Below are 25235 nucleotides of genomic sequence, written 5' to 3'. Positions count from 1 at the left end.
TCACTGTCACTGTCCTCCTGTTGTTCATCGATTTGCTCGAGCGGGCTCAGTAACGTCTTCACTGGGACACTTGCTACTGTGTTTGGCATATCGAATACGTCATGGGCAGCTTGCCAGGCTTCGCCATGCAGGCAAAATACTCTCCGTAGCTTGCCGGGCTCTCGGAGAGGGGCGGAGGAATTGAACCTGGGTCAGACAGGTGGGCCGCGTGCAAGGCAAACATCCTACCTGCTGTGCTATCTCTCCAACTCATAAATTCACTAACCAGATTTATTAAAAGGTAGAGATCTCCTCACCATGAGTGGGGGAAATGGGCTGAAAGGGTCCTGTGGACACTCATGGATTGATGGTGTGGCACTTTGGTGGTGGGTGTGGTGTAGTAATATTATATCCCTAAAGCATAGAAACATGTATGATCTTATAAACCATTTTTCTCAATCACTTAATCACTTAACTTCCCGTTAGTCGTCGATTTGCTTGAGCGGGCGCCAGTAACGTCTCCACTTGTCCCTGTCGCGTGCTAGTGTAGCCCAATGGCATCTGTTCGCTCTAGGAACATGAAGAGCCTCAAACCGATCATTCATGATCTTGACGAAGAAGTCTGACCATCTAGTAGGTGGGTGGCCACGCGGTCTTGACATCCCGTGGAATCCAGTCAGTAACAGCTCTAGTCCAGCGGTCGTCTTTAAATCTCATTACGTGACCAGCCCATCTGATTTTTGACACCTTGGCAAATGAGACAGCGTCCCTGATTCTTGATCGTCGATGGATGTCGGAACTCCGGATTCTTTCTCTCATTTGAGTGAAACGTGATATTCCAAGCATAGCTCTTTCTATTCTTCTTTGGGAGACCTGAATAGCGTTCTCATCTTGTTTGTGTAGGACCCAGGTCTCTGAGGCATATGTTAATGCAGGAAGAACAGTGGAATCAAAGAGATGTGCCCGGAGCCGGAGGTTCTTCGTCCTCTTAGCTATTTCTTCGACGTTCTTGAAGGCATTCCAAGCCGCTCTCTTCCTCCTGCGCAGCTCGGGTGCCAGGTCATTTGTCATGTTGACTTCTCGACCTAGGTACACATAGCTATTGCATTCAGAGATGGTCGTTCCGTTGAGAGCAAATGGGGCATCAGGAACGAGGCTGTTTCTCATGAACATTGTCTTCGTAAGATTCAGCTGTAGTCCTACCTTTCCACACTCACGGTCAAAGTCGGCCAGCATTTGTGCCGCTTGGCTGATGTTTGGTGTTATTAAAACAATGTCATCAGCAAAGCGGAGGTGGTGTAGTTGCCAACCATCTATCTTCACTCCCATTCCTTCCCATTCCAGTCATCGCATGATGTTCTCAAGGGTGGCACTGAAGAGTTTCGGTGAAATGGTATCACCCTGCCGCACCCCTCTCTTGACATCAACGATCACTTCTTTGTAGAATGGTGAGATCCTGGTAGTGAATCCGCAATACAGCTCACGGAGGATCCTGATGTATTGGGCTTGAATGCCCTGATTGGCTAGGGCTTCAATGACCGCTTCCGTCTCAACAGAATCAAAGGCCTTCTTTAAATCAATGAACGTTAAACAGAGTGGCATCTTGAACTCCTGAGAAACCTCAATGAGCTTGGTTATCGTGTGGATATGGTCGATGGTGCTGAATCCTTTGCGGAACCCGGCTTGCTCGCATGGTTGTCCTTCATCTAGTGTTCTGCCAATCCTATTTAGGATGACTCGAGTGAACAACTTGTAGATGACAGACAGTAAGCAGATCAGGCGATAGTTGCCAATGTCATGGATGTCTCCCTTCTTGAACAGTAGTATGGTCCTGCTGGTTTTCCATTGGGACGGAACCTTGCATTCAGACAGGTAGCGAGTGAAGAGCCGAGCCAGTGTATTGATGAGTACTGAAGGCAGGTTCTTCAGGTGTTCCAGTCTGACCTTGTCTGGGCCGGGTGCTGTTTGTTTCTTTACCGATGAAATGGCGTGTGGGATTTCGGAAGGGAGAACGTTGGGAACGACATATCCATCCTGTGGAATTTGGTATGTTGGCAAGTGGACATGGCTATCGAAGAGATTTGAGTAGAAGTCATGGATAATCTTCTCCATTGCCGTTCTGGAGGATGTGATGGATCCATCAAGACGTCGGAGGGCAGTCATCTTGGTCTTGTAGTTGGTGAAGGACAGGTGGGCATTACGAATACTTTTCCCGGCTTCTGCCGCATCTACCAATACTTCTGCTCTCGAGCTCGGACGTTAGCTTGCGGTTGCCTGAGGCATGTGCCAAACCACGCTGGCGAATTAGCTCAAGAGTTTTCGAAGATAGGCGACTTTTTGTGGCTATCTCTCTCTTGGCGTTCCTCGCATATTCATGGAGGTGCTGAACCAGTCGATCGTATTCCTCGTCAATGTTGTCAACAATGGCATCTTCCCATGTTGCCGCAATAGTACCAAAGAGTTCCCAGTTGGTGGTCATTCTGGGAGTTCTCTTTTTGAACTTTGCAGCCCTTTCTCCCCGCTCTGTGAAGTAGAATTTTGCACGAAGGAGACGGTGGTCCGATCCCGTTCGAAATTTTGGTACAATAGCGACATCGGTCAGGCAAAACCGTCGATTGAATATGATGTGGTCTATTTCGTTGTGGAATCGTCCACCGGGAGACTCCCATGTCCATCGTTTAGATTCTGCCTTCTGGAACTGAGAGTTACCATGGATGGTCTTGGTCGACATGATGAACTCAGACAGTCTCTCACCCTGTTCGTTCCATTCTAGGTTCCATTTTATTTTTCTCAATAAAAGTATTTTTTTAACTATCAAAATGAATCAAAATGAATTAAAAAGAGAGATCTAACTAACTTCTTTTGTATGGTGAGGATTACTGTCTTCAAGAAGGATCCTTTTGAACTGGAGAGATAGTTCAGTGGGTAAGGCCTTGCACGTGGCCCACCTGGGTTCAATGCCGACCCTACATGTGGTCCCCAACCAGGAGTGATCCCTGAGCATAGAGCCAGGATTGCATCCTGAGTACCCCTGGGTATGGCCCCAAAACGAACAAAACAAAACAAAAAGGAAATTCCTTTAATTGTACATCTATATAACTAAGCTAACAATAAAAGGGTAGGGTAAATCACCCAAGGGCACAAAAAGCCACCCATACTCTGTTCCTAGTAGCTTCATTCACATGATAAACCAGCACACACACACACACACACACACACACACACACACACGGAAATGGGTACATGACAGCACTTTCACTTTAATGGGACACTACTCGGAAAAGAAGAAAAAAAAATTAAGGAAACAAGAATGCTTACAAAGTGCTTCAATTTATAGAAACAAAACTATTTAAAGCGAAAAATCAATGGTGTGTTATTTTAGAGGTATGGGTGGCTGGACTGACCAGGAAAAGCTTCAAGGAAATCTTTTCCCCTTATCTAGGGAGATGACAGTGTCCCACAGTTTGAGAGCAGCTGTCACATGTACATCAGAACTCACTAAAATAAACACTATGATTTGTACATTTCATTCCTCAAGCACACAAGGTCCTATGATTAGGTTCTCCAAGAGGGAAAAGAGATAAATTATTATCTGGGTACATATTAGGATCCAATTAGTCCTAGGGGGTAAAAATTTTTTATCAGGTAAGAAAAGATTTTCAGACTAGAAAGTGCTGGAGCAATCTGTCCCATGATAGAAATGGAATGGTTGTTGAGATAAAGGTTTTCTCCTCTAGGCTCTTGGAGACAAATGCTAAATGTGGGCCTATTAGATGAATGTTTTCCACATCTGTTGAGCCTGTAAACATATTTACTGGGAGATTCCATCAGAAAAACATTCCAATCCTATGGTGATATATTTATTGCCATTTCAGGATGCTGCCTGAACATCAAACTAATTTTCTATGTGATGCTCATGAATTCTTGTGCTTCAACAGGTTGCCCAGGTGGGTTTTTTTCCAGTCTCATGGCACATTGCCAAATGTCTTGAGGGTTTTCAATAGCATAAAATATGATGTGTATCCTTCAGTGGCAATTCACTCATTGTTTCTCCGGCTCGCACCCACAGTCTCCTCACTGTGCTTCCAACTCTCTCAATCACCCAGTCTCAGGATTGCATCTTATGTGTAAAGATGTATTGATAACACCCCACTTTGGGGATCCAATTAGTCCTAGGGGAAACCCTATTGTATCTGACATACCCCAAATGCAATAGCTTTCATCAATCATCGTTGCATGTAATTCTGTGGGTTGGCTGATAAGTTCTCCGCTGCTTTTACTTGGCCTCAATCAGCGAGCTGCCTTCAGTGGGTAGACCAGCTGGCTGAGTGCTGCACTTAGCTGAGACTGCTGGGTTGATCTTTCTCATCTGCTTTTAACCTGGAATAATTAAAATTCGGTATGGTGGTCCCAAGGGAGCATTCAAGTAAGTGGAGGCAAAGAGTGAAGTGCTAGAAATCCTATTACTTTATGTGTCCCAAGCTCCGGAACTTGGGTATTAAAAAAAAAAATCACTCTGGCTGCATTCTTTTGGTTAAAGCAGAGTCAAGTGAAGCCCAATCCGCAAGGTGGGGAATAGATTCTACTTTGTAACATCGGGAACTGCAAGCACTTTGAGGCCATATTCAATTACCACAGAAAGATAGGCCATATTCCTAGATGGAAAAGGCAATATCATGGAGATGTCAGTTTTTTCAAATACATTTGTGCAGTTACTGCCATACCAATTGAAATCCCCAAAGGGCATTTTAGGAAACTTGAACAGGGTATTTCTAAAATTCAATAGAAGAGCAAAAGGTTCAGAATCACTAAGGTTCACTTCACTAGGACCAGAGGTGACATAAGGACCATGGTGGAGGATCATGAGCACATTAGTGCTGATGGGTAGAACTTTGTACCACACCAATTCTATAAATATCGATGCTATTGTAGCCCTGTCACCTAAACCTCAATATTAAAACCTTAAAAAAAACCTAATCTTCACAAATATCAAGAATTATTGTAAAGAGGCCAGAGTGATAGTACAGTGGGTAGAGCACTTGCCTTGCATGCAACCGACCCAAGTTCAATCCCCGGCATCCCATATGGTCCCCTGGGCACCAACAGGAGTAATTCCTGAGTGCATAGTCAGGAGTAATCCCTGAGCATTGCTGAGTGTGATGAAAAATAAAGAATTCTTGTAAAGTCATAATAGCAATCACAAAATGAACGATGGCTAATAAGTAGGTGAAATGATGCTCTAAGTTATTAACTATGAAAGATGACACTATTGGTTGCCTGCTCGCAAAACTTCCTAGCATAAAATCCTTAATCTATTCCCATGCTCCCTGGCCATGAGCTTCAAGGAGAAAGAACTCTTCTACCCAAGAGCTCAATGTGCCTCTCGAGGAGTGATTGGTCTAGAGGTGTGCCTGTCTTCCAAGGCCTGCCAATGGGGGCTCCCAGGACGCCTGCTGGGCCATTCTGAATATGATTTTTCTAACTCTTTGAAAAGCACAGGACTAAAACTTCTCTTCCTCTCTCTGGAGATGACTGTGCTAGAGTTGGATCCTGGGAGTGGCTGTTCTTTCTGCAACCACAACAGAATCAGTGATTGTCAAAGGTACACTCTGAAAATTATTGAGAGGAAATGGGAAAAGAGGTGAGACTCTTTGATGTCTCTGGGCTGTTTGCTGAAACTGTTAGGAAGATCCTGACCTCCTGTGAGGCGAGAAGAGTGCCGAGAAATTCATGTGAGACCCACACTGTCTGCATCTTTAGGAGCTCTGATACTCCAAGTGGTTTAAAATTAATCAATGGGTTTAAATCAACCAATTAATCAAAATTAATTAATTAAATTAATTTGGGGGTCTGGGACCATACTGTGCAGTGTTTTGGGAGTTATTTCTGGCTCTCTGCTCAGCGGTGGCCTCTGGCAGTTCTTGAGGGACTATATGCGATGCTGGAGATTCAACTGGGGGTGACTATGTGCAAGATAATCACAGTTGGAACTTGGAGAGACAGTACATCAGGTAAGGTGCTTGCAAGCAGTCAACCAGGTTTTGATCCCTGACGCGTATATGGTCCCTGAACCTACCATGAGTGATCCCTGAGTGCAGAGCCAGGAGTAAACTCTCGCCATCACCAGGTGTGACCCAAAACCCAAATAAAAATTAAAAACGACAATCACCTTATCCCCCTGCTATCTCTCTGGACTTCATGTGGATTTTCAGAGAAATTTATTTTTATGCCTTAGTAGTAAATTTACCCGTGCTAGGCATCAACTGGACTTGTAGTGACTAGTTTGCACTATCTACAGATATAAAACCACGATGCTGTACACTTGAAACTAGTGTATGCCAAATACCACTGTAGCACTGTCCTCCTGTTGTTCATCGATTTGCTCAAGCGGGCACCAGTAACGTCTCACAACAAATTGTGAGACTTGTTGTTACTGTGTTTGGCATATCGAATATGTCATGGGGAGCTTGCCAGGCTTTGCCATGCGGGCAAGATACTCTCGGTAGCTTGCCAGGCTCTCCGAGAGGGGCAGAGGAATTGAACCCGGATTGGCCGGGTGAAAGGCAAATGCCTTACCCACTGTGCTATCGCTCCAGCCCATGCCAAATAACAATTATTATTATTTTTTTGTCTTTTTTGGGTCACACACGGTGGTGCTCAGGTGATACTCCTGGCGCTGCACTCAGGAATTACTCCTGGCAGGGCTTGAGGGACCATATGAGATGCTGGGTATTGAACCCGGGTGGGCCATATTCAAGGCAAATGCCCTCCCCTCTGTATTACCATTGCTCTGGCCCCAATACCAATTATTTTTCAGTAAAAAGAAAATAGATAAATATAAGTTTATGGAAAGCAAAACCTTTCCCCATCTGTACTGATCTATAACAGACACAGCTCCTTTGCGTTGTCCTTTTCAGCTGCCCCAGTAAAAAATAACAAAATAGATGCTTTTTGAACCTAGGAGCACCAGGCATGGTGCAGGAAGCAGAATTCTGCCATGAATAAAAGAGGAACAAGTGAAACAATTAAGAAGCAATCCCCTCCTTTCTGCGCCTAGAACACCGGAAGTTAGCCAAGCCATCTGAGGTATTTTCTCTGCAAAGTTTATTCAGTCTGAGTTAAAAGAATGTAAGATACTGACACGAGAATGTCCCACAGATTTCCAGGGAGACTCCACCTGACGTGCTTTCTCACTCCTGGAATGCACAAATAGAACTTCTAAGAGAAATTGCCTTCCCAGGGCCAAGGCCCTGCATGCGGTGGACCCTAGTTTGATCCCTGACATCTCCTACTGTCATCCTCTGAGTTCAATGGTCTCTGTGCAGCTCTAGATAACTCCCTAAATGAAAATAAATAAGAAATTTATCTATGTAGGCAAATGATTGCTCTGTGAGACTAAAGCTAGCAATTACCTTTTCTTTATGGAGAAAGGAGGACCTGGAGAAAGAGTGCTGGGGTTCAGGTGATTCTCTTGCACCTGACCCCAAGCCCTAATCACAGAGCCAAGGGTAGGCTCTGAGCACCAACGAACCCCCAAACAAAGCAATGTTGGTTTTCATTGAAATGTTACTAATTAATTTGCCTATGTGTATTTGTGATGAGCTGGAGCGATAGCACAGCCGTAGGGTGTTTGCCTTGCAAGCGGCCGGCCCAGCTGAGCCGGGTTCGATTCCTCCACCCCTCTTGGAGAGCCTGGCAAGCTACTGAGAGTATGGCAAAGCCCGCATGGCAAAGCCTGGCAAGCTCCCCATGACGTATTCGATATGCCAAACACAGTAATAACAAGTCTCATGATGGAGACGTTACTAGGCCCGCTCGAGCAAATCGATGAACAATGGGAGGACAGTGACAGTGACAGTATTTGTGATATTGTTTTTTTTTATTATTGGTTTTGGGATTGTACATGTCAGTGCTCAGAGGTTATTCCTTTTTAAAAAAAAATTAGGCTTTTTGCATTACATCTGGTGATGCTCAGGTGTTATTCCTGGCTCTGCACTCGGGAGTTACTCCTGGCAGGGCTTGGGGGACTATATGGGATGCTGGGGATGAAACCTGATTCGGCCCCATGCAAGGCAAATGCCCTACCAGCTGAACTATTGCTCCGGACCCTCAAAGGTTACTCCTGATGGCACTGTTTGGAGGTGGCTGGTGGGGGTCTTCAGTGAACCAAGTGGTCCTTGGGATTGAACTCAAGACTCCTGCACACAAAGCATGTGCACCAGGCCTTCGAGCCATTTTCTCGGCTAGGCTTTCTGCTCTAATGTGAGTGTCATTCATTTAGCGGTGAGGGGGGGACCCTCTAATGTGAAACACAGTTTAAAATTAAATTTTAATGATCTCACTTATCTGTGGTGTTTAGAATATTGGATGCGGAGATGTACTGTAGTAAAAGGGGGATGCCTAGATCACTCCTGAGTGTTTAGAGAGGAGAAAGACAGGGAAGGAACGATATCAAGGGGGGAGAAGAGAACAGGAAGAAATGGGTGACAGGCTGGGGGTCTGAACGAGTGGTCCAGCCATGTGCCCCAAACACAGACTCAACCACGCTGAAAACATGAGATCTAAGCTGCAACCACTGGAACTTGGTAACATGTCTGTCAAGTTGACAGGAGGGGGTGGGAGAGGGTGGGGAAGAAATCTGGGAACACTGGTGGAGAGAAGTTGACACTGGTGGAGGGGATGGTGTGAATTATTGTATGCTTAAAACTCAACTATCAACAGCTTTAATCACAGTTCTTTAATAACAAAGAAAAGAAATAAAATATTCAAATAATATAAGTTTGTTCATAATTCCCCCCAAATAGAAACCCAAATATTTATTTATTTATTTATTTATTTCTCCTCTTGGCTCAGGGCCAGTCGTGTTTGTCTGCTTATTTATTTTTAATGAAATCACTGTGAGATTAGGGCTGGAGCGATAGCACAGCGGGTAGTAGGGGGGTAGGGCATTTGCCTTGCATGCGGCCAATTCCCGGTTCGATTCCCAGCATCCCATATGGTCCCCCAAGCACCGCCAGGAGTAATTCCTAAGTGCAGAGCCACGAGTAACCCCTGAGCATTGCCCGGTGTGACTCAAAAAAAAAAAAAAAAATTCACTGTGAGATTACAGAGTCACAAGGTTGTTCACGACTGGCTTTCAGTTATACAATGTCCCCAAACCCATCCTTTTACCAGTGTACATTTCCCACCACTGATATTCCCTGTTTCTCTCCTGCCATTCTCCCCACCTCCCCAACACCCCCCCCCCCCCCCCCCCACACACACACACACAGACATACTCAAGCCGGCCTATGTGGCAGGCACTTTCCTCTTTTCTCTTTCTCTCTCTTTCCTTCTGGGCATTATGGTTTACAATATAGACACTGAGAGGTGCTCATGAGTATCCCTTTACCTCCTTTCCGCACTCAGTTCTTGTCCCAGAGTAATCCTTCCCAACTCTCATTGTCTTACTGGTCCCTTCTCTGTCCTACCTGCCCTCCCCTCACCCTTCTGCTCATGGCAAGCTTCCGTCCCTGGACCAGTGCTCCAGGCCCTGTTTTTACTGTTGGTAGGTAGCAGTCTCATATTATGCTTTCTTATATCCTGCAGATGAGTGCAATCACTCTATGTCTGTCTCTCTCCTTTAGTCTCATTTCACTCAGCACGATACTCTCCATGTCCATCCATTTATACATCCCAAATATTTAATCACAGATAAACAAAACAAAACGTGGTACATTGGCCTGGGTAAAACCACCACAGTCCAAAGAAATAAAATTGCTGATCCAGAGGAGTGGCTTGCAAATTTTTGGTGCCAGGGCAGGCAGTGAGGCCCAGAAACACATCTCTACTCCTGACCTATTTATAGGAAGGGCTAGAACGGGCAAGTGGACAGAGCAGGCGATTGGGAATGGGGAGGAACTGCAAGTGGCACAGAGATCGTTTTCAGTGGTGGAAAATGTTCTGAAGGTGGATGGGGGGAGGGTTCAATGACTGTAAATCCCTGAAACATCCATGAATTAGATACCGAGTGTGGGTGTGAATTTTCTAACAGATAAATGATTCACTAATAAACCTGCTATATAAAATAAAAAGGAGCTTCAAGAAACTGAACCCATGGAGGGAGGAGAAAAATGAAAAAAAAAAAAGGGTCATTCTTAAATAGGAGAGGATCTTAGAGCCATATAGCAAGGGGAAAAAGAGAGTTTTCAGAAAATCCAGAGAACAATGGAAGAGTCAACAAAAAAAACACTAGAAATCAGTGTTAGAAATATTACAATTGGATGATGGAAATGGAAAAACTCAGTAGATCAGAGCTTATAATTAAGGAATCTAAGGACCATAGAACAAAATGGCAAATAATTGGACAATAAGAGAGACTGTGTAGAAATTAGATGATCAATCCAGGGGGCCCTTCAGCTAAATCACAGGGTCTCCACTAAGGACAGAGAAGGGTAGAGAATAGCATGCATAGGACAAAACACATTTCCAATTCTGAACTCTTTTCAGAAAGGCCTTTCGGGGGATCAGTCCAATGAATAAAAGACAACAAACAAAACCCCCAATGAATAGCAAAACAAAGGCTCATTATCATGATATTTCAAACACTGGGGACACACAGAGAATTCTAAAAGCTTTTGATCGGGGTGATGGGAGGGCAAGACTGGAAATGGACAGAGGCTGCAAGCAAGAATGGCATCAGGCTTTGGAGGATAATAGAGACTTTTAGAGGACAAAGAGCAAAGCCTTCACATTTCCCAGGGGAATTGCTTGCTTTGTTTTTTTTGCAGGTTTTGGAGCCATACCCAGGGGTGTTTAAGACTTACTCCTGACTCTGTGCTCAGGAATCACTCCTGGTGGGACTCGGGGAAATGGGAAGACCATATGTGGTGCCGGGAATTCAAACAGTGTTGGTACATGCAAGGTAGGTGCCTTAACCCTTGTACTATCTGCCCAGCCTTGACATTACTTTGATTGTTTGTTTGTTTGGGGGCACAGCCGGAGATGCTTAGGATTTACTTCTCACTCTGTACTCAGGAATTACTCCTGGTGGTGCTCAGGGGACCATATGGGATGCCAGGGATGGTGAACCTGCACTGACCACGTGCAAAGCAAGGATCTGTGAAGTTGAGAAGCCAGAATCCAATGGAGGCAGAAAACTCCTGGGGCCACAGAGGAAGTTCCCGTACCAGAAACTCCTATGGCAGAACGGTCGAGATGGGAATGGGAGGGATATTCCAGGCTGTGTAGGGCTGAAAGGAAGAGGGGCCTGAACTCTTCAATTATCTAGCAGATTTGGTATAAAATTGAAATGAGAGGCATTTTACAGAGCTGCTGAGGATATGAACTATTTAGCTAGATGTTCAAAGACCATTAGGAAAGTGTTTTAGAATAAGGCAATTCTGCACTCTCGTAAAAACCAAGTCATTCTGGACAGACTGTTTCCAGAGTAGACTGGATGCAACCTTTTCAGGTCGAATTATGAAAGACTGAATGTTGTTTTAACAGGTATTTGAGCTATGATTTATTGAGAGAATGGTGAGAGAAGATGAACTAAAATTTCTGTAAGTAACTAAAAGTCAGAAGCCCAGACTACTCAGAATATACATATCACTGGAAATAAGAAAGCAAAGTCAGGACCAGAGCAATAATACAGCGGGTAGGGCGTTTGCCTTGCATGCAATTTACCTGGGTTCGATCCTCAACATCCCATATGGTCCCTGAGCCAGGAGTAATTCCTGAGTGCAGAGTCCTGGGTTTCCCTGGATATCGCCAGATGTGCCACTCCCAACACCGCCCCCCCAAAAAAATATTAAAAGAAAATAGAAAATAAAGTCATAAAATAGCTTAAAAAATTAAATGGGTTACTTAGTGGATGTAAGGAAAAAAAGCCCAAATAGTAGAAGCAATCACTTAGCGACTTCAGAAGAGCTACATTTGATCCAAATGAATAACACAAAAATAAAAATAAACCTTTTATTTACTCCTTTCCTGATCACATCACATGACTAAAGTTTTTGCTGTCTCTGGGAGCCACGGTGTTAATTTAAGATGACAAAGTCATGGGCTAGAGTGACAGCACAGTTTGCTATGCACACGGCTGGCCTGGGTTCGATTTCTCCGCCCCTCTCGGAGAGCCCGGCAAACTACCAAGAGTATCCCGCCTGCACGGCAGAGCCTGGCAAGCTCCCCGTGGTGTATTCGATAAGCCAGACACAGTAACAACGAGTCTCGTAATGGAGATGTTACTGGTGCCCGCTTGAGCAAATCGATGATCAAGGGGAGGACAGTGCTACAGTGCTACTTAGCGGATGATGAGGTAGGAAAGTGAGGGAAGAAAAACTAGTTGGGGCCGGAGAAATAGTACAAAGGTATGACTCTGGCCTTGCATATGGCTGACCCTGGTTTGAATATGGCCATGGCTGAAAGTCCCTGAGCACTGCCACTGGGTGTGGCCCCTGACTGAAAAAAGAACATGGACTGCTGCTTTGAAAAATTAATTTTCATAGTATTTGATCTTTCATCCTTTTTTTTTGGTTGTTGTTGTTTTTTTGCGATCTTTCATCCTTATTGTATTCAAATATAGACTTGACTGAAAATAATGGATAAAAATAATGAATAGGTTGAAATAATGAAATAGGTTGAGGGGCTGGAGCTATAGTACAGCGGGTAGGGCATTTGCCTTGCATGCGGCTGACTCGAGTTCGATTCCCAGCATCCTATATGGTCCCCTGAGTACTGCCAGGAGTAATTCCTGAATGCAGAGCCAGGAGTTATCCCTATGCATCGCTGGTGTAATTCAAAAAGAAAAAAAAAAGGTTGGGACCTTGGTCCAAAGGGCTTTGCACGTGGAGTTCTGGGTTGATTCCTTGTACAGGTGCCTCTGACCACTGCCAAGAGTGACCCCAGAGCACTGTGTGAGGAGTAGCCCCCAGTACCACCGGATGTAGTTCCACAACAAGCATATTTTCATAAGTCATTTTATTGAATACAAAAATCATACTTGAAATTATATAATGAGGTCTAGGCAACTATAGTATCAGTGCTCAATCTAATATAAGTAAATTTGTACTTACTCATGTGACAATATGAGAAAAAAAAGAAGACATGATTTGGAAAAGTCATTTTATACTTTATGATTTGCTTTGTAAAATGTGAGTTTTAAAATTGTGATAATTAATTCATGAAGGGTTGAGATTTGATTTCTGCTTTCTGAGGATTATTAATATTTAAAGCCTGAGTCTGCATTTGAAGCATAAAGAACTTTATCAAATTAAAGAGTGGCAAATCTTTCCCCTTTGAAGAAAAACATTACAATTTGCATTCAAATTCCTTCCTTATCATTTTTAAAAGAGAACGTCAGCGCTGATTTTAGGCCTCATTATCTTTACTATCCCCGGAGTTTGCAAATGGAAATTAAACCCAAACAATTTATGTTATCCTGATTACTTCTTTCTTTGGACTATGTGCACACAGATATATTTCGATATTAAAATAGCAGCAACGGTCCTTCCCACCTGCAGTCCAGGCCCACCGTCAGCATCTTTCTTTTCTCCCCTAACTCCGCTCCTTCCTTCTTGATGCTTTCAGTTTGTTTGTAATACTGGCTGGATAGAGAGAAGATGCAGAAGAAAAAAATTAAAATAAAATAAAATAATCACACAGTGTTCTGGGGCCACTCTTGGCAGTGCTCAGGGGCACCAGGAATCAACCCAGAATTCCACATGCAAAGCCCTTTGGACCAAGGTCCCAGCCTATTTTAATCCATTATTTTTATCCATTAATTTTTTTTTTGCTTTTATTTGGGTCACACCTGGTGATGCTCAGGGGTTACTCCTGGCTCTGCACTCAGAAATTACTCCCAGCAGTGCTCGGGGACCCTATGGAATGCTGGGAATTGAACCCAGTCGGCCTTGTGCAAGGCAAATGCCCTACCCGCTGTACTATCGCTCCAGCCCCTATCCATTATTTTTAATCAAGTCTATATTTGAATATAATAAGGATGAAAGATCAAATACTGTGAGATCAAATACTGGAAACAGGGGGCTGGAGCAGTAGCACAGGGGGTAGGGCGATTGCCTTGCACATGGCCGACCTGGGTTTGATTCCAGCATCCCATATGGTCCCCTGGGCACAGACAGGAGTAATTCCTGAGTGCAGAGCCAGGAGTAATCCCTGTGCATTGCTGGGTATGACCCAAAAAGCAAAAGTAAATAAATAAACAAATAAATAAACACTGGAGACAGCTGCTCAACCTGCTGAGTGGGTGCTTGGCATATGGGAACCCAGGGTTCAATCCCGGGCACCACATGGTCCCCCTTACACTGCCAGGAGCCACCTCCAAAGAAGAGAGCCAGGAGGAGCCCTTGGGCACAGATGGCCACGCAACCCCCAGGCACTGCCAGGTGTGTCCCCAAATCAAACAAAAGAACAAAATATCATCTTTCCTACAGAGAATGTTATAACCTGAAGCCATTTTACAACCAGTTAAAAAAAAGGGGGGGGGGAATGGGACTAGCCACGAGATAGTCCAGCGGGCAGGGTGCTTGCCTTGCACATGGTAAGAGTGGGGGAAATGGCGGCTACAACTTGCCAGACTCTGCCAGACCCCGCTGCTGGAGCAGCTGACACCTGCCCCTGGTGGCATGACCAGTGCTCCCCAGAGTCACCTGAATACACTGAGAGGACAATGAGAACCCAGAGCTGGGAGATGTTAGGCCCGGACTGCCCTGGGTACCCAGAACCAAGAGTGACTCATCTCCCAGCAATACCACTTCCGGGAGTATATCCTAGGGGCCCAAAAGCACACAGCAGAAATGTCATCTGCACTCCTATGTTCATTGCAGCACTATTCACCATAGCCAGAATCTGGAAACACCCCGAGTGCCCAAGAACAGATGAATGGATAAAGAAACTATGGCACATCTACACAGTGGAATACTATGCAGCTATGAAATCTGCCTACAAACGAATGGACATGGAGAATAACATGCTGAGTGAAATGAGTCAGATGGAGAGGAACAAATACAGAATGACTGCATTCATTTGTGGCATATTAAAAAAATATATAGTAGAAGTCTAATATCCATGGCCAGGGAAAACAGGGGTTGGGAGCACTGGTCAATGGTTGGATCTCACCACAATTGTGTGGGGGGCTGAAGATTGGTAAGATAAAAAATATAAACCAATACAACAATAGTAGCTGCAAATGATCACGCTGGGCAAAATCTGAGGGTTAAAAGAAGGTAAAGGAATATTCTTTTTATTTTTTGGTCTTTTTTAGGTCACACCCGATGATCCTCAGGGGTTACTCATGGGATGCTCAGAGGACCATATGGGATGTTGGGGATTGAACCGGGATCAGCCACGTGCAAGGCGAACGTCCTCTCCACTGTACTATCGCTCCAGCCCCAATAAAGGGATATTCTTGATAACCTTTCAGGATCAATATTGCAAACCACAATGCCTAAAAGGGGAGAGAAAGAGAGAGAGATAGAGATAGAGAGAGGGAGAGAGAGAGAAAGAGAGAGAGAGAGAGAGAGAGAGAGAGAGAGAGAGAGAAAGAGAGAAGCAAAACACCTGCCATAGAGACAGGCAGGGAGTGGGGGATGGGGGCATGGGAGGGAAGAACCTGGGCACTCTGGGCACTCTGGTGCTGGGAAATGTCACTGGTGGAGGGATGGGAGTTGGAACACTGTATGACTGAAATACAATCATGAAGAGCTTTGTAAGGGTCTATCTCACAGTGATTCAATAAAAAGTTTTTTATTAAGAAAAAGTGACTTATCTTCACACAAAGGTTGCCCTGAAGTGCATCCGGAGGAAGGAGTGCTCTGTGAGTGGTGCTCCGTGGAAAACTCCCTAATGGTTCGTTACAACCTCCAGATTACCCAGGTTCATGTGAGCGAAGATCTGATGGCTAATGTAAGCGAATTTAACGGTAGATGTTCTTTAATGGAACAAATGAATTGTTGCCGGGTGGGGGTGGGGGGGGATGGCTCCTGCAAAGAAGGGGCTATTATCAGTGGCCAAGGTACGGGCAACAAAAGTTCCTATGCAGGAGACATAGGTTCCAGCAGTTTCTATTCACTCCTACCTCATCTATCTGGGTTAAAAAAAATTTTTTTTCAGGGGGCTGGAGCGATAGTACAGCAGGTAGGGTGTTTGCCTAGCATGCAGCTGACCCAGGTTTGATTTCTGGCATCCCACATGGTCCTCTGGGCATGTCAGAAGTCTTTCCTGAGTGCAGAGCCAGGAGTAACCCCTGAGCATCTCTGGGTCTGGCTCCTGAAAAAAAAAAAAATTCAGGGTTGGAGAGATAGCACGAGAGTTAAGGCACTTGAGTTGCACATGGCTCATACTGATTTGATCCTTGATACCATGATGGTCCCCAGCCCACCTTCAGGAGTAACCCCTGAGCACAGAGTTAGGAGTAAACCTTGAGCAATGCTGTGTATGATCGCCACATCCCCACCCCCTCACCCCCCTCCAGCCCAGGGTCCACAGAGAGATAGGCACTTGCCTTGCATGCTACCTGCCAAGGTTTGATCTCCTGAGCACGGCCAGGGGTCACCCAGCACTGAATCAGGAGTAGCCTCTGAGCTAGGTGTGACTAAAACATTTATTTCCTGAACTCCACTTCAAAAATTCTATCAAGGGCCAGGCACCACGAGGTACAGTCCTGTTGGCCCTAGGCACTGTGGGTACACCTGTGGCCACAGCACTACCTGGTTGAAGAGTCGCACTGCAGGGTTCCAGCGCTCACCACTGCTCTATAGGGCCCCAGCCTTACATCTCTCCATTGCATTGCATTCAACCCTCCAGCCTGGCTGGTGGAGTCTTGCCTGAGACTGGTCCCCAGCACCTTCCCCAAATGTATCAAGGCTAATTTAAGAGGCTAAACAATGATACTGAAGAAAATTGATGCAAGCAAGACGAGATGATCGAACCTATTTTTTAAATGAGGAGAAAATGTTATCACAAACCTTAATAGATTACAAGGAGTTGGAAAAAGGCGCCCTTGGAAAACGCAGTGGTCCAGCGCCCCCTGGCGTCCAAACACATCAGTTAGGTGCCATCAGGGAAGGGTCGCTGTTTCTTTTCCCAGTTGCCTCTCATCGGCAACTGGCTGCCTTGAGCAGAATGCAGGTTGGGGGGTGGGGGTGGGGTGGGAGGGGGGCGGTGGGCAGAGTGATAGGGCAGCGGGTAGGGCGTTTGCCTTGCACATGGCAGACCCCGCTTTGGTCTCCGGCACCCCATGAGCCGGCCAGCAGTGATCCCTGTGAGTTGAGGCAGGGGTAAGCCCTGATGCATCTTCAAAAACAAACAACACACAATGCTGGCTTGAGGGTGGGGAGATAGTGCAGCGGGTAGGGGTCTTGCCTTCATGCAACAGAAATCCGGTATGGTCCCTAAGCCCTACCAGGAGTGATCCCAGAGTGCAGAGCCAGGAGCATCGTCAAAATAACAGTAATAAAGTGGATTAATTGGGCTCAGTGATATGACTCAGGGGTAGTGTATTTGCTTTGCATGTGTGAGAACCTGGGGTCAATCCCTGGAACTATGAAAAAAATTAATTTAATAAAGTGGATTATGCAAATCAAATGCTCTATGCTCAATTTCTGGCCCCATATGGTCCCTTCAGCCCACTGAGTGATCTCTGAACACAGAGCCAGAACTAAGTCCTGAACACCGTCAGGTTTGGCCCCCAAACAAAAAACTAACCAAGACTGGTTCATCCTCCCAAATTCCCGCTGCACGTTAGTATTCCATGCTACCAAGCAGAGCACATTCCATGGCTGGAGAGAGCAAATTCAAAGGAGAATAGTATTTATGCTTTTTTTTGTCTCTTTTGGCTTTTGGGGTGACACCCGGAGATGCTCAGGGGTTGCTCCTGGCTCTGCATTCAGGCATTACTCCTGGCGGTGCTTGGGGGACCATATGGGATGCCGGGGATCGAACCCTGGTCGGCCGCTTGCAAGGCAAACCAATTACCCGCTGTGCTATGACTCCAGCTCCAAGAGAGCAGCTCTGAAAGCGATTTCCACCTCTGCACATCTCCCTTTCCTTCAGAGATGCTGTTGCTACAGTGAGCAGGGGCTGAGGACCACTTGGTTTGTTTTGGGGCTCACCAGGGGCCCAGCATGCTGCTGGTAAGATTTACTGGGGCCCATTCACCCTCTCCTCTCTGGAAAGAAAGATGGAGGCCGCAAGTGGAGCCTTGTGGAGAGCAGGTATGAGCCGGGGGAGTGGGGGCGACTAAAACCTCATGGGAAGGGGGGCGTTTCGGTCCACCCTTCACGCCCAACTGAGGCCAGCAGTTGCCCCCCACGAGCGGCTCTCCAGCACGGCCACGATTCCAGAGCACAGAAACCAATTTCTTAACTATCTGACTTTCAGTAGAAATACTTCCAGGGTCAATAGGTAAAATAGCAGAAATCCAAAACCAACATTTAATTCTTGAACCCAGCTGTAGAAAGTGAATCACTTCACAATGCTTTTTCAGCATGTCTGATTTGGGGGGGGGGTAAACTCTAAATAATAGTGGTGAATCTTTTAATGAAACAGTGAATCTAATCAAAGCAGATAGAGTGTTAACTAGAATTCATCTGCCTCACAGGGACTGGGAGGGGTGGGGGTGGGGTCTTATTGGGGTTCTTCATGGTAAAAAATATAAGTAGTGGTAAAGGGAAATGTGTTTGATATTTGCATGACTGAGACCTAAACCTGAAAGCTTTGTAACCTTTCCCACAGTGATTCAATAAATAAATAAATTAAAAAAAAAAAGAAAAGAAAAAAAAAAGATTTACTGGGGCCCGAAACTTTCTGTTGTGAAGCTGGAGGTCCCCAACAGCATTGCATCTGGGACTGCACTTGGCACGTGGGGAGGTGCCAGGAACGGGACTCACGGCCGCATGCCTGTGAGGCTGCTGCTCTACCACTGAGCCACTCTCTGGACCCCCTCCCTCCATGATCTTCTCCACTTCTTCCTGTGTGTGGAACTCACACCTGGAGATGCTTGGATCCACGTGCTGGGAGAACACGCATCGTTGGGGATCATATCCAGCTTGTAATTCATACTAGGACCTCAAACATGCAAATATGAGCCACGTGGCTGTCTCCTCTTCTTCTTCTTATTTTTTTATTGGGTCATCATGAGATAGAGTTACAAAGCTGATCAGCTGATCATGGCATGGTCAGGTTTCCGTCATATAATATTCCAACACCCATCCCTCCACCAGCGTACATCTCCCACCATCAATGATTCCAGTTTCCCACCCATCCTCCCCCCCAGCCTGTCTTTACGGCGGCCACTTCTCTCTCTCTCTCTCTCTCTCTCTCTCTCTCTCTCTCTCTCTCTCTCTCTCTCTCCTTGTGATATCCTTAGAGCAAAGTTGCAAACATAGTAGAGTTCACAGATGCCTTTCTTGCACCATCCGCACACTTTATAGCCGCTACATGGCCATTGAAAATGGAAAAATCGCCAAGGTAACTGGTATTAACACAACCGGAGTTTATCTGGTTTCATTTGTTTCCCCCTTTAGGTTTCCTGCTTCCAGATTCAAGCCTGCAGCCCCCGCCTTGCAAGAATTTCTTGCCTCCCTGTCTCCAAGCTGGGATGATTCTCAAGTCTTGTCTTACCTCCACAGTCATACACATGGGCAGCGTTGCGACTGCTGGCTCAGGATTAGACTATTGCCATGAGCTGAGGGCAAGACCCCAGCAGACCTCAGCAGACGTGAACCTTGCGTGTGATGCTATTGCTGATTTCATTCTGGGAACATCAGCTTCTGGAAGCCAGATGGGCTGAGGTAGCTGCTTATAATACGTTTCCTTTGTAATTTCATAGAGGGGACATCAGCCTTGATCCTGGCTGGGACTGCACGGGCCGGGGAGGCTGGGTTAGCAGCTTGTAATATATATCCTTTTTCTTGTCTGTTTTCCACTTTGGGTTCTACGTCCGTCTTGGTTGCTTTGGATTCTTCCCTTTTGTTTCTGGGTCCGTGTGATGCTACTTTCTCCGAGTCAAACTCCACACAAAGATGCCCCCGGAGAAGTATCTCTCCTTCCCTTCCATGTCTAATTTCTTTCTCATTTCCACCCACGCTCTTGGTACAAACGATCCCTTTCATTTCTGGCTTAATTTTTCCTGCACATCTTTTGCACAAATAAGACACACGTATTTTCTTACTCTGCCTATGTTCAGATGTGGTCGATAGCATAACTACAGGAATGCTTTTTTTTTTTTTTTTTTTTTTTTTTTTTTGCTTTTTGGGTCACACCTGGCGATGCTCAGGGGTTACTCCTGGTTCTCCTGGTTCATGCACTCAGGAACTACTCCTGGCCGTGCTCAGGGGACCATATGTGATGCTGGGGATCGAACCCAGGTCGGGCCACATGCAAGGCAAACGCCCTACCCGCTGTGCTATCACTCCAGCCCCCAAAGGACTTTTTTTGTGTGTGTGTGGGGGGGACACTCTCCACAGTGCTTGGGGGCTATTCTTGTTCCTATGCTTAAGGTGCTTCTAGGGGTGCTGGGGGAACCATGTAGTTCTGGGGATCAAACCCAAGACTCCTGCATTACTCTTGGCTCTGTGCTCAGGGATCACTTCTGGTGCTCTCAGGGGCCATCTGGGATGCCAGGGATTGAACCCAGGTCAGTCATATGCAAGGCAAGTGCCCTACCTGCTGTAGTATAACTCCTGCCCCAGTAGCTGCCTTTTCTTGTTGGTTTCTTTTGCTTTGTCCTGGATGTGAAAAATCCATTTTCCCCCTCTCTGTGTATTGTTGTTTTGTTGTCAGACCCCAAAGGTTCCAATACTTGTCTATACTTCTTTCCACGAAGCACTTTTAGTACAGCCGCCCACCCCCAAAAAGGCTAAGATTTTAATCTTACTGTGTCCTTTCTTGACTAAGAATGTAATTTTGTTGCAGGTTACTCTTCTGTGGTCCCGCATTAATCTCTAAAACAATTCTAGGAACTGCATAGGCTTTGGATGTTCTGCTTCAACACTTTTCCTCCATACATCTTGTTATTTTTAGCGTACAAGCTTGCACCAGTAAGGCTTTTGGGGGGAAAAACGTTTAGTTGCAGAAATGTCAGTATCCGTGGTTTCATCATTGTTGTTTTTGAGGCTTCTACCATATGTCAGGGGGACATTATGTTCAATTCCTTCTATATTGTCAAGAAAGTGCAATTTCAATTTTGCATGGGATGCTGCTATTGAAACTCTTATTCCAAGCCAAAATCTTCATACATTGTTATCAATAAAACATAACTATGTACAATGCGTCTTCTCAAATGGCTTGTCGATTAAGATCTTGCAATAGAGAAGCCACCCCATGGAATAATTAGCAAACTTGTAATCTCTTTTTACCTTCATGAAAAAAAAATCAATTTCATTCCATAAAAATGCAGAAGATTGCTCAGTGTAATATAATTAATTACGGAAATTAAAAGATGCTACTGCTTGATAAACACTGGGTGACGTCCCAGATTTGCTCGAAGATGGGTCTTGAACAAGTATGGAGGAAAGGGCAGCTGACACCACTAGAGACTAATGCAGAGTGTGTGTGTGTGTGTGTGTGTGTGTGTGTGTTCAAAAATCAAACCCAAGTCCTCATACAAGCAAGGCAAGTACCACTGAGCTACTTACCCAGCCCTAACACAGAGTTTTGAGACCTTGGCAGCCTTAGGCTTTTTTTGGGGGGGGAGTGGGGGGCTCACACCCAGCGATGCTCAAGGGTTACTCCTGGCTCTGCACTTAGGAATTACTCCTGGAGGTGCTCGGGGGACCATATGTGATGCTGGGAATCGAACCCGGGTTGGCTGCGTGCAAGGCAAACACCCTACCTGATGTGCTATGGTTCCAGCCCCAGGCTTAGGGTTTTTTTTTTGCCACACCTGGTGGCACTCAGTGGCTATTCCTCCCTCCGACTGAATCTGGGCTCTTGTGTGCAAAGCATAGCTCTCTCTGCATTCCAGAACTTTTCATTCTTTTTTTTTTTCTTTTTGGGTCACACCTGGTGATGCACAGGGGTTACTCCTGGCTCTGCTCTCAGGAATCATCCTGGTAGTGCTCAGGGGACCATATGGGATGTTGGGAATCGAACCCGGATTGCCTGCATGAAATGCAAAGGCGTTATCTACATACCATATACTATGGCTCCAGCCCTTTCCAGAACTTTTAAACCTCTCTTTCTGTGCCTGAGCAGGGAGAAGCCCCTGGAGCCCCCAACCCAAACCATACCCTCATGCCTTTTTACCCAAGGATCTTATGGCAATCTCTCTGAGCAGGAAAGTCACAGTGAGTAAGAGTCGATCAGCATTCTACGGAGCCCCCCTTCCTTCTGTGCTCTATATTCCTGCATCTAATCTGACAGTCATTGGCTCAGGTTCCACCCTCAGCATCCCATATGTTCCTCTGAGCACCGCCAGGAGAAATGTATCAAACTGTCTGTGCTGAGCACTTGAATTGCAGTTGTTGGGATAGGGGAACTGCATTTTAAAGGAAGATGCTTTTATCAGTACATTTAAATAGCCACGTGTAGATAGTCTTGGATAACAAATATCCTTTGTTTTGTGGTGGACAGGCCTATTTCTGGGATGGAAACCAACCCAGGCCCCCAGCGTGCAAAGCACATGCTCATTATTTTCAGTTCTCTGGGCTCAGTCAATAGCCACTTCCTATCAACACATCAACGTCTAACCTAGCTGCAGTTGCTCTTTGAAAGGTGCAGCTTTGAATGGTGGGGCCCACTTATTCACCTTTTTTTTTTTTTCCTCATTAACTACTGTGCTACCGAATATAACCTGCCCACACGGCAGAGTCTGGCAAACTCCCCGTGGCGTACCCAATATGCCAAATACCAGTAACAATGATGGGTCTCATTCTCCTAACCCTGAAAGAGCCTTGAATATGGCACTTTTTAAAAAAATCTCAGGTATAGGACAAAGGAGATGTTATTGCAGCCTGCTCGAGGCAATCGACGAACAACTGGATGGTCGTGATCGTGATCGTGATCGAACTACTGTGCTGTGTTATTTTTCTTATGACTTAGTTCTCTTTTCTCTAACTTATTTTGTTGTAAGAATGCAGACAATACACAAGGAAAAATAAGTGTTTTGTGGCAACTTGGACAGACCTGAAGGTATCGTGCAATACAATTTAGGGCAGACAGACAAATGCGGGACGATCTCACTCATCTGCAGAGAAACAAAGCAAGGGCATGGACAACAGCGATCAGCAAGGAGCCTTGGCTGGGTGCCGGAGCACAGACCTGAGAGTACAGGTTTGGGGGCGGGGAACCAATAGGCTGGAAGTAATGGGAGCACAGGTGCCAGTCTCGGGCCCAGGGCTGGCGCTGAGAGAGGTAACAGGCCTGTCCATCACGTGGGGGGGATGGAGGACAGGCAGGAGGGTCGGACCAGAGGTGACACAGGAGCAGGGGTGCAGGGACATGGACATTTCGGTGTCAATGGTGGGCAGTCAGTTTATACATCAACACCATAAACGTGAACACCCTTGGAGCAATCCTAGTCCCTAAATTATAATAAAAAATAAAACAAAACATGGGGCCGGAGCGATAGTACGGTGGGTAGGGCGTTTGTCTTGCACACGGCCGACCTGGGTTCAATCCCTAAGCATCACCAGAAGTAATTCCTGAGTGCAGAGCCAGAAGTAACCCCTGAGCATCACTGGGTGTGACCCAAAAAGAAAAAAAATTAAATAAATAAAAAAGTAAAACAAAATACAAAAATATCTTGCAAACCCTGCCCCCCATCAGACTATAATGCATATAACACACGAAATATGTTAACTGTTCGTATTATGCATACGGCTTCTGGGCAACAGCATGCTTTACTTAAGTTTGGGTGGACCAAAAGTCATGCTGAGGGGGCCAGGGATGTAGCTCAGTGGTCATTCCTGTGTCTGACCCTGGGTCTGCCTAACACAAGTCAGTCAGTGGATTCCCCACTCACACACTGCCCACAGCTGGACTGTGTATCTTGGAGGTTTTTAGTTTGGGGGCCACACCCAGCAGTGCTCACGGGTCAGCCCCAGTGGTGTTCAGCAAAGATGTGGTACCGTGGATGGGACCCAGGTTCTCAAACATGCCAAGGAAGGTCTACCACTGAGCCCCCCTCACCCCCACATCTGGGGAGGGGCACACCTGATGGTGTTTAAGGGCTACTCCTGGCCCCATACTCTCAGGCCATTTCCAGAGATGCTCAGGGATGGACACCCTCCCTCTCCTGCCGCCACACACGCATGACCTGCACTCGGCCTGGAGCCATTCCCCAGTCCATCTATTTTTATGTATTTTTGGTTTTAAAGACAAGAAAACTGGCGGGAGCTCAGGGTTTACTCCTGGAGGGGCTTGGGGGACCATATGGGGTGCCAGGCAAGCACCCGCCTCACTGTACACTGCTCTAACCCCTCAGTCTATGCATCGGGCCATCAGTTGACTTAGTATTATCATGCCTGACTCCTCCCAAGTTTTATCCAGGTGACTAGCCACGTTCCTAGGAGTCTGGCAAAACTGCCTCTCTCTCTCTCGGGTGTATGGCCATACCTGGTGGTGCTCAGGGCTACCACTCCTGCCTTTGGGCTCAGAGATCATTCCTGGTGGTGGCCGGGGACTGTTTAGGGTGCTGGGGATCGAATCCAGTTCACTGTGTGCCAAGACTAGCTCCTTGCCCGCTGGGCTGTCTCTGGCCACACCTGGCCATGCTGAGGGGCAGACTGCGCTCAGATGACCATGTGAGGTTGGCCTGACCAGGGCCTCCCGCACGCAGGGTGAGCTCACCTGTCCTCTGCGCACCCAGACCACAGCCATCCCTCTGGTTTCAAGCTACTCAGCACCATCACTAGAAGATGGCTCGGCTCACTCTTCACGCCTGGGTCCTCCTTTAATGAAACGCATCTCCCCTGCTTGGTGCTGCCTCTTTGCTTGGGTTTTTTCCACTCTGGGGGAAGCCTGTGAAAACACATCCCTTCCTTCTCTTTCTCGCCCCTCACATCTTTTTGTTTCGTTTCTTTGGTGAGGGATGGATTTTTTTTTTTTTTTTTAAATTGAATTCCCGTGAGATAGACTCTTACAAAGCTGTTCAAGATCGGGTTTCAGCCATACAATGTTCCCACACCCACCCCTCCGCCAACATTCATTTTCCACCACCAATGTCCCGTTTCCTTCCTATTCTCCTTTCTCCCCTCCACAGCCTGCCTCTATGACAGGCCTTTTTCCTTCTTTCTCCCTCTCCTTTTGTGCATACC

This window comes from Sorex fumeus, unplaced genomic scaffold (genome assembly GCF_029834395.1).
Source record: "Sorex fumeus unplaced genomic scaffold, SorFum_2.1 ptg000240l, whole genome shotgun sequence".
In the NCBI taxonomy this organism is placed as follows: Eukaryota; Metazoa; Chordata; class Mammalia; order Eulipotyphla; family Soricidae; genus Sorex; species Sorex fumeus.
Note: the sequence above shows the minus strand (reverse complement) of the source record.